Source organism: Cavia porcellus, unplaced genomic scaffold (assembly GCF_034190915.1).
Source record: "Cavia porcellus strain 051 isolate PalLab524CR breed Dunkin Hartley unplaced genomic scaffold, mCavPor4.1 scaffold_9, whole genome shotgun sequence".
Taxonomy (NCBI): Eukaryota; Metazoa; Chordata; class Mammalia; order Rodentia; family Caviidae; genus Cavia; species Cavia porcellus.
In genome coordinates, this window is record NW_026947492.1 from 16,801,416 (window position 1) to 16,809,466 (window position 8,051).

Genomic DNA, 8,051 nt, shown 5'->3' on the forward strand with positions numbered 1-8,051 from the left:
AGGATCTCAGATTTGGGAAAAAAATGAAATTTACTTGTTAAAAGTCTGCTTTGCATCCCATAGGGGGGGAAAAAACAAAAAACAAAACTTGTTTTTCAAGTAGAATGTGAGTCTCATGTAGCAAAAGCATTTGTCATTAGTCAGTAAAAAAAAAAAATAAATTTTACATGTGAAGGAAGAACTCACATGAATGGAATAGTAATTGAATATCAGTTGCAAATCAGAGATACTATATGTGGGTGGGACTTTTTACAAAAGCCATATGTCCAAGGAATATGAAAAAGGAGGTTAAAATGGTCAGGAATTTAGGAACTGTGGCATGATTCCAAGACTTGCTGTAAAAGAATGTTCCTAACATTCAAATATCTGCTTATTATTGTCAAAGTTTTTAAATATGTTTCTGTCTCCTTGGGGATAGGAGACAGCGTCTTATGCATCCATATTATATGAACACAGTCCTACATATGTCATAGCACTGGGAATTATGTTTTGTGTATTCTAGTTGGTAAAAGTTATTTGTTTTGAGATGACATTTTCAAAAATGCTTGCTAATAAAATTGGTGTAGATGGGTGGGTACATACACTATTGAAATTAGAATATAAAGCAAGTTTACTTATTTACTGAATTCATACAAGTACTATAAACAGAAGACACATATTCCATACATATAAAGCATAATCAATCACCTGGAGCAATGTGAAATTTATAAAATTAAGGTAATCTGGGTAGAAGGATTCTAGGCCACCCTACAGAACTGCCACCGTATGAGACCCTGACTCTACCAACCTAGCCTTATAAATGGTAGTTTTAGTCCAAGTAATTAAGTTCTAGCAAAAACACATGACTTGTGGACATATATTGTTGTTTCTGGATTTATTTCTTTATCTGGATTATATCATAGGATATTTGTTTTTTCAATAATCATATTTAGGGCAACTTTAACATTTTTATTCTGCAGGTAGTAGCTCAGGGGATTCAGCATGGGGACAATAATGGTGTAAAACCCAGAGGACGCACTCCCTTAGTCCACAGAGCTGAATGACAAGGACTGCAGGAATGTGAATGTGACCGAACCAATGTAGAGAGAACCTGCAGATAAGCAAGGGCTGCAGGGGCTGAAGGCTCTGGACCTGCCTGCAGTGGGGCAAATGTGGAAACTGCTGGCTGTGGTGTAAATGTAGGAGCTAAGCACAGTCAGAGTTGCAAGAGGAATATAAAATGTATTGAAGCACAGAACCCACTGTCTCATTGTAGTACTGGAACAGGAGAGCTCAAGTAGTAGGAGAAGGTCACAGAAGAAATGGTTTATTACATTTGCCTTGCAGAACAGCAGTCTCAGCATGCAGACTGTGTGAGCCGTGGCATCAACCAAAGCCGCACTGTATACCCCAGCTACCATCCAGCAGCAGACTTGGTGACATGGTAAAGTGGATGGCACAATAGAAGTCATAGGCCGTTACAGCCAACATACATTCTGGGTAGGAGATGACATTTTTCTCCACCAAAAAGTTACCCAGAATTTTACAGTAATGACAGTGGAATGGCAGAGGTCAGTGCAGGACACACTGCTGAGGAGATAGTACATGGAGGTGTGAAAGGCAAAACTGAGTCTGATCAGGGTGATCATGCCCACAGTGATCTCAACTCCCTTGGAGACAATTTTTTTTTTTTTTAGTTAAGGCAGCATCTACAACACACACAGACATACACATACGCTCGTCACACATTATGGTGAAAGACAAAAGATTTTCTGCTATAATACTAAATAATAAAGTTGCCCCCCCCCCTTTATTTTCATTCCACAGTGTATCAGGGGACCTGTATAGAAAAATCATTCAAGAAAACTAAAGATGTCCACATTTGAAAGCAAGAATTCATTATTTTTCTGTTCTATTTAAATGACATAATTTTACATAGAACAAATCTGTACAGAATTTTTGCCAAAAGACTAGTGGAACTTAAATTAAGTACCATGATAAACTCTAAGGTTGGAAATAAAATCCATTGTTTGTTTATATACTTATAATAAATAATTTAAAAATCCATTACAAATAGCACGAAATGGTGAGAAACTTTGGAGTAAATTTAAAATGGAAATGAAAGCTGTCCCACAGATAATTGCAAAACATTTGAACAGTGTTAAAGTCTTTTGCACTTGGAAAGGTATCCCTTCACACATCAAAAGAATCAACACAGGTAAAATGCAAATATTTTCCAAATTGACTAAAAATTCTGTATAATATCTATTAAAACCTCCACTCTGATATATTTGACAGGATGATCATAAAATCTCTACTAAAAGACAAGGATGCTAAAGTAATCAAAGAAAACTTTTAAAAGCAATATCAAGCATGAGGTCACATTTTCTTATCTATATATTTTCTATAAATTTAGCCTGAACAAGACAGCATGAGATCATTATAAGTATACACTCACTGATCAGTGGAGTAGGAATGACTGCTAGGAAATAACTCAGATCTATGTCAAATTCAATTGTTAAGAAAATTTAATGAGAAAATAATAATTTTCTCAACAAATGGTGTGAGAGGGAAAACTAAGTAAGTATAGCTATAAGAATTAATTTAGAACTCTTCCTTACACCATTCCCAGTAATTTACTCAAAAAGGGTCATATAAATAAAATAAAGATTTAACACTCTGGAAGCATCAGGAAAAACTGTAAAACTCAGTTTGCATACTCTTGAATGTGATAGTACTTTCTTAGATGAAATACACAAAGAGGAAGCTAAAATTAGAAAAAAATAGTGAACTGCATCATGAAAAAACTGTAAAATTGTGTTTTAAGTATCCTCCTTCCAGAACCTAAAAAAAACAATTCAAATTTTAATTTACCTCTTCAGAATGCACTTTAAAATTTCTTACAGTTTAGCTGTTTAAAACACAAACACCTAAGTTTAAAAGTGGCCCAGGATGTTAATAACTATTCTAATATATCAGATATGCATATTATCAATAATGAATGAAAGTATTTTCATCAAGGATCTACTTTCAGGGTGTGCAAGTATCATCCTTAAGAAAAAAAAATAAATCCATAAAAGATATTGAATTAAAACAAATTTAGCAGTGACATAATAAGTGGCATGTTTAATCAAGGGGTTCAAAATAAGAAATTAACAATGTCAAACCCATAATCCTTAGAATTTCAAACCCGGAAGGGGCCATGGAAGTAGGGTAGACAATGAGACAAACAGGCAGGTCCTATAGGAGCAACGCTCTTATGATGCTTGTGCAGAATGAGGGTCAGTGAAGGCTGTGCAAGAGAAAGTTTTCAACATTATGGGACAATAAGGATCATTAGACACAGCTGTTCCACAATAGCACATTTGGTATATACTGAATTTTAACTCATGGTACTCCTGTAGTTTCTACTGTCTCATATTAGGTTCTCCCGCAAAATCTTATGTACTGAAATGTTTCTAGTTAAGATCTCTGATGGAGGAATTCAGGTTATCAGGAACATTTTCTCTCTGCACACAGACATGTTCCTTATGATCACATGTGGCACACAGCTGGATTGGTGTGATGTGTGTCACTTACTAGCTTTTCTCCCACTCTGATTTGTGAACTCAAAGCAGTGCTGGCACAGCGTTCTGCACAGTGCAAGTCTCAACAAAGCATTTGACAGAATTGTTGGAAGAAGTTTAGAGATAAGTTAATACAGACTCAAAGTGGCTTATTAAAGCCCTTACCACCTTGGTAAGCTTAAAAATAGAGAAGTGTTTGTTATAATTCCATGCTTGGAAGACCAAGCATGATAATGTAATCTGTCCTCCTCAGGAAATGTGGCACTCAGAATGAAGACCTGGAGGGAGAGGTCAGCTGCCATCTGCATCTCTGCTAACGCTGTGAAAGAAATGCCAGAAGAGAATCTGGAATTTTAAAAGTCAAAGTGGGATCCAGACTTACTGTTTATGATTCCCAGAGAGTTCAGCATTTTAGACTTTTCTTCTTTGATCTGAAAGAAAAAATAATTTTGACAATGTCAGGTGATGAGAACCCACAAGTATATTTTGAGTCACTAATTCTGACATCATTTGTCTGATCTTTCTACAGTTAGCAGCTTTCTTGAGAATAAATTAAATCAAAATCTGGGGATATTTTTCTAGGTCCTGTGTTCTGCTCCATCATTCTACAGGCATTATTTTGTGCTAATATCTGAGGCTTATTTACTATGGTTTGGTTGAATGTGTTGAAATCTGACACTCTGAGGCTTCCAACACTGTTTATCTTGGAAAACAGATGTGATAGAATCATTCCACAGATAGAGAGGAAATAATGACATCTAGATGTAATTAAATATTTACCTAATACAGCCCCAGGTCTTTACTCTAGTTAGTGTCTTAAAATATACTGGGATTCCTACGTTGGTAGGAACTGTATTATTTTGTGTCATAGGATCACATATTACCTAATATTGCTTTACACATTCAGAGAGGGGTTTTATTTTATATATTCAAAAGGGAAAGATTATTTCTTTTACAAATTACTACTTCAGAAATGTTAGGAAATGTACTTGTATAAAACCTAGCACCATAAAAATTGACAAGATAAGATGTTATGGAAAGATATTTATTTAATAAGTAAAGATATTGTATTGCATTAAAAGAGGCATGTTCAAGAACTATAAAACATAATCAGTTATGTGGAGGAATTTAAAGGACTTAAATTTGTAGTTAGATATTAATAAATAAAAATAAACAGAAAAGATATATAAAACATAGAAAGTGCTATATACTCCATTTTTAAATATTTTTCCAAAATCATTATAGTTATATGATTGGAATGGATTATAATTGCTTAAAACATGAAAGAAATAAAAAAATAATAGTAAAAAATACCATGTAGAGGTAACTGAAATAATTTTGGACAGAAAAATTGTGGAACATCTCACAACTGTCCTTTCCACATGTGCATAAGCCTCTCAATCCAGTCTTACATATTTGTACCATCACAAGTTTTGCACAAGTGAGTAACAGAAGGAAACTTATGACTTGTTGACATATAGTGTCATCTCCTTGTTACCTAACCAAAATTTTAGAAAATATGAATATTTACCAAAGCAAAAATTGTTTATCACAACTTGATTTTTACAAAGAATTTCTTTGAGGCACCTTTTACATCCTTATTCCTCAGGCTGTAGATCAGGGGGTTCAGCATAGGCATAAGAGTAGCATAAAACACAGAGGACAGCTTTGCTTGGTCCATGGAGCTCACTGATGAGGGCTGCAAGTACATGAATGCAGCAGAACCAAAGAACACAGCTACTGCTGAGATGTGAGAGCTGCAGGTGCTGAAGCTTTGGACCTGCCTGAGGTGAAGCGAATGCAAAGGATGCTGGCGATGATGAAGATGTAGGAACTGAGAATGGTCAAGGCTGGGAGAAGAATGTTGAAAGCACTTAAACACAGAACCACTATCTCATTGATCAAAGTGCTGGAGCAGGAGAGCTCCAATAGCGGGAAAAGGTCACAGAAGTAATGGTTTATCACTTCATCCTTGCAGAAAACCACTCTCAACATGCAGACTGTGTGCGCTGTGGCACCAACCAAACCAATGGTGTACACTCCAGCTACCATCCAACAGCAGATTCCAGAAGACATGGTGACATTGTAAAACAAAGGGCTACAAATGGCAACATAGCAGTCATATGCCATTGCAGCCACTCTGAGATAGCAAACACAAGGAAGATGAAGAGTTGTGCCATGCACTCAGGGTAGGAGATGATGTTCTACTCTGTCACAAAGTTGACCACCATTTTGGGGGTAATGACAGTGGAATGGCAGAGGTCAATGAAGGACAGACTGCTGAGGAGATAGTACATGGGAGTGTGCAGGGGAGAACTGAGCCCACTCATGCCCAGGTTCCCCACCACTGTGATCACATAGATTCCTAAGAAGAGAAGGAAGAGGAAAATCTGGAGCTCTGGTTTTTCTGATAACCCAGAAAGAATAAACTCAGTCATTATAGAAAGATTTCCTTCTGCCATTTACTTCTGGAATTTCTATGAAGGAAAGTAAGACAGTTTTGTTAAGGGTATTTTCTGTTTCAACAATGAAGTAGCAAACAAAATTCTAGGTTTTCACACTTGTGTATTGTTTCCATGCTGCTCTTTATTTATGTTATGTCAATGAACTTGACATCCCAAATGCTTGAGACTTGCAAGTAAACACCTCTGTTTTCTGGTGTGCTGTAAGTGTGGTAATTAGTATTCAGTTCATGAATATTCAAAAATATTCTGAACTTTTATTTTGTGTTTTAATGTGCAATACCCAATTGATTATCATTCTTTTTATTAATGTTTCCTTATGTAAGAAAATTGATGTAAAATTACATATAATTATACAAAGAGATTCACTAGGCTTACAGAATCAGTAGCAGAAGGGCACAAAATTACAATCTTCCCATAGGAGAGACTGATGTTCTAGTAGAATCAAAATGTTGTAGTCCGGGAAGCTCCCTGGAGTCATCTGTGAGAGCTTCTGTTGGAAGGCTGAAGAAAGGAGACAAAGGTCAAGAGGCAGCACCAAAGATTGGAGCACTTCCAAAGAAGGAGGGGCAGTTCTTTTCATTTTCTTTCTGTCCAGCATGCAAAACTAATTTTCGGTACCCCCCACAGCACGGGTGTGTCTTTCCCACTTAGTTTTCTGGCCTACATGTCAAGGGTTGATAGACACAACTCAGACCTTTTTAGTCTGCTGGGTATTTCACACTAAAGTTAACATATCACAATTACAATCGCCCCCTCAAAACATGCACAAGATGTTTTAAAATAAAATAGCAGCAGCATCCAAAGCTTCCCATAGTCATTGCCACAGTGATTATAAATTAAACATTTTCCACAATGATACTGAATAACACAAGATGTAAACTTCCTGACTTCCATTCAGTAGTACATAGAGGGGCTGGCTAAGTCTGTCAGGCATCAAAATGTAATGAAAAGCAAACATATTGTAGAGCTATAGCTAATTTTTTTCATTTATTGATGAATGACATTTTCTTATGTAGTCAAAATCTGAAATATTTATGAGGACTACCTAAGCTAACATTAAGCATGTGGTATAATTGAAGATCAGCAGATAAACACAACTTGATTTCTACACATTTGTAATGAAAAATAATCATTTAGTGGTAACATGGATAAATGAAATGGTTAATAATAAATAAAAGAATTAATCAGAAATTGGATGCATATAAGAAATAGATACCTCACACTAGAAGTACAAATTGTCAATCATTACATGATGGTATGTTCAAAAAATGCAAATTGTTTTTTACTTTTTTATTTAAAAGGAAAAAAATAGGAAAAAAACAAAAACACAGCGTACAAGGGTACAAGTAATACAGAATTACAAAAAAAGGTAAGAATTCACTAGTTAATAACATATTGTCATCTTAGAAATAGTTGTTGAAGTTACAGAATTAAAGCATACAAAGTCAACATTCAAACAGTGAGACTGAAAACAGTTGTGTTCAATGATCCAACAAAAACTCAGTAATATGGTCATCTATCTTAACACACCTAAACACATTTGCAGGTGTATTCTTTAGAGCACTTTTTTTTTCTCTCTTTTTTACAACAAAATTTACATAATTTGGATTTTATTACTCCCATAGTTCTTATTACTTTTTTGGGAAGAGAATAAAACCAAATATGACAAAACAAAGCAGTCAGTCAAAACAAAGAATTGACATAGCACATGATGTACAAACAGAGTACAAGGTTATCAACGATGGTTACCATAATGCCTCTTGCTTCCTTAAAAAGAATTGACTATATCATTAGGTATAATAAAATTGAACAAAACAGTACAGAACAAGACCAATAAAACCTAAAATTAAAGCAGCAAAGATTCTGAGGAAAAAAAGAAAAAAATCTTCTACACTATTGATGGGAATGTAATCTATTACAATCAGTATGGAAATAAGGAATTTCTTCAGAAAACTAAACAAGACATTCTATTTGACCCATTTCCAATATATTACAGTGGTACAAGCTTAGACATGCTCATAGCAGCACAATTAATATAATC

The 8,051-nt window shown here is 35.2% G+C and overlaps 1 pseudogene; it reads right to left on the reverse strand.

Annotated features, from left to right (window-relative positions):
- Positions 1-5,094: 5,094 nt before the first annotated feature.
- On the reverse strand, positions 5,095-6,010 carry LOC100723833 (putative olfactory receptor 8G3; annotated as a pseudogene).
- Between the last annotated feature and the right edge of the window lie 2,041 nt (positions 6,011-8,051).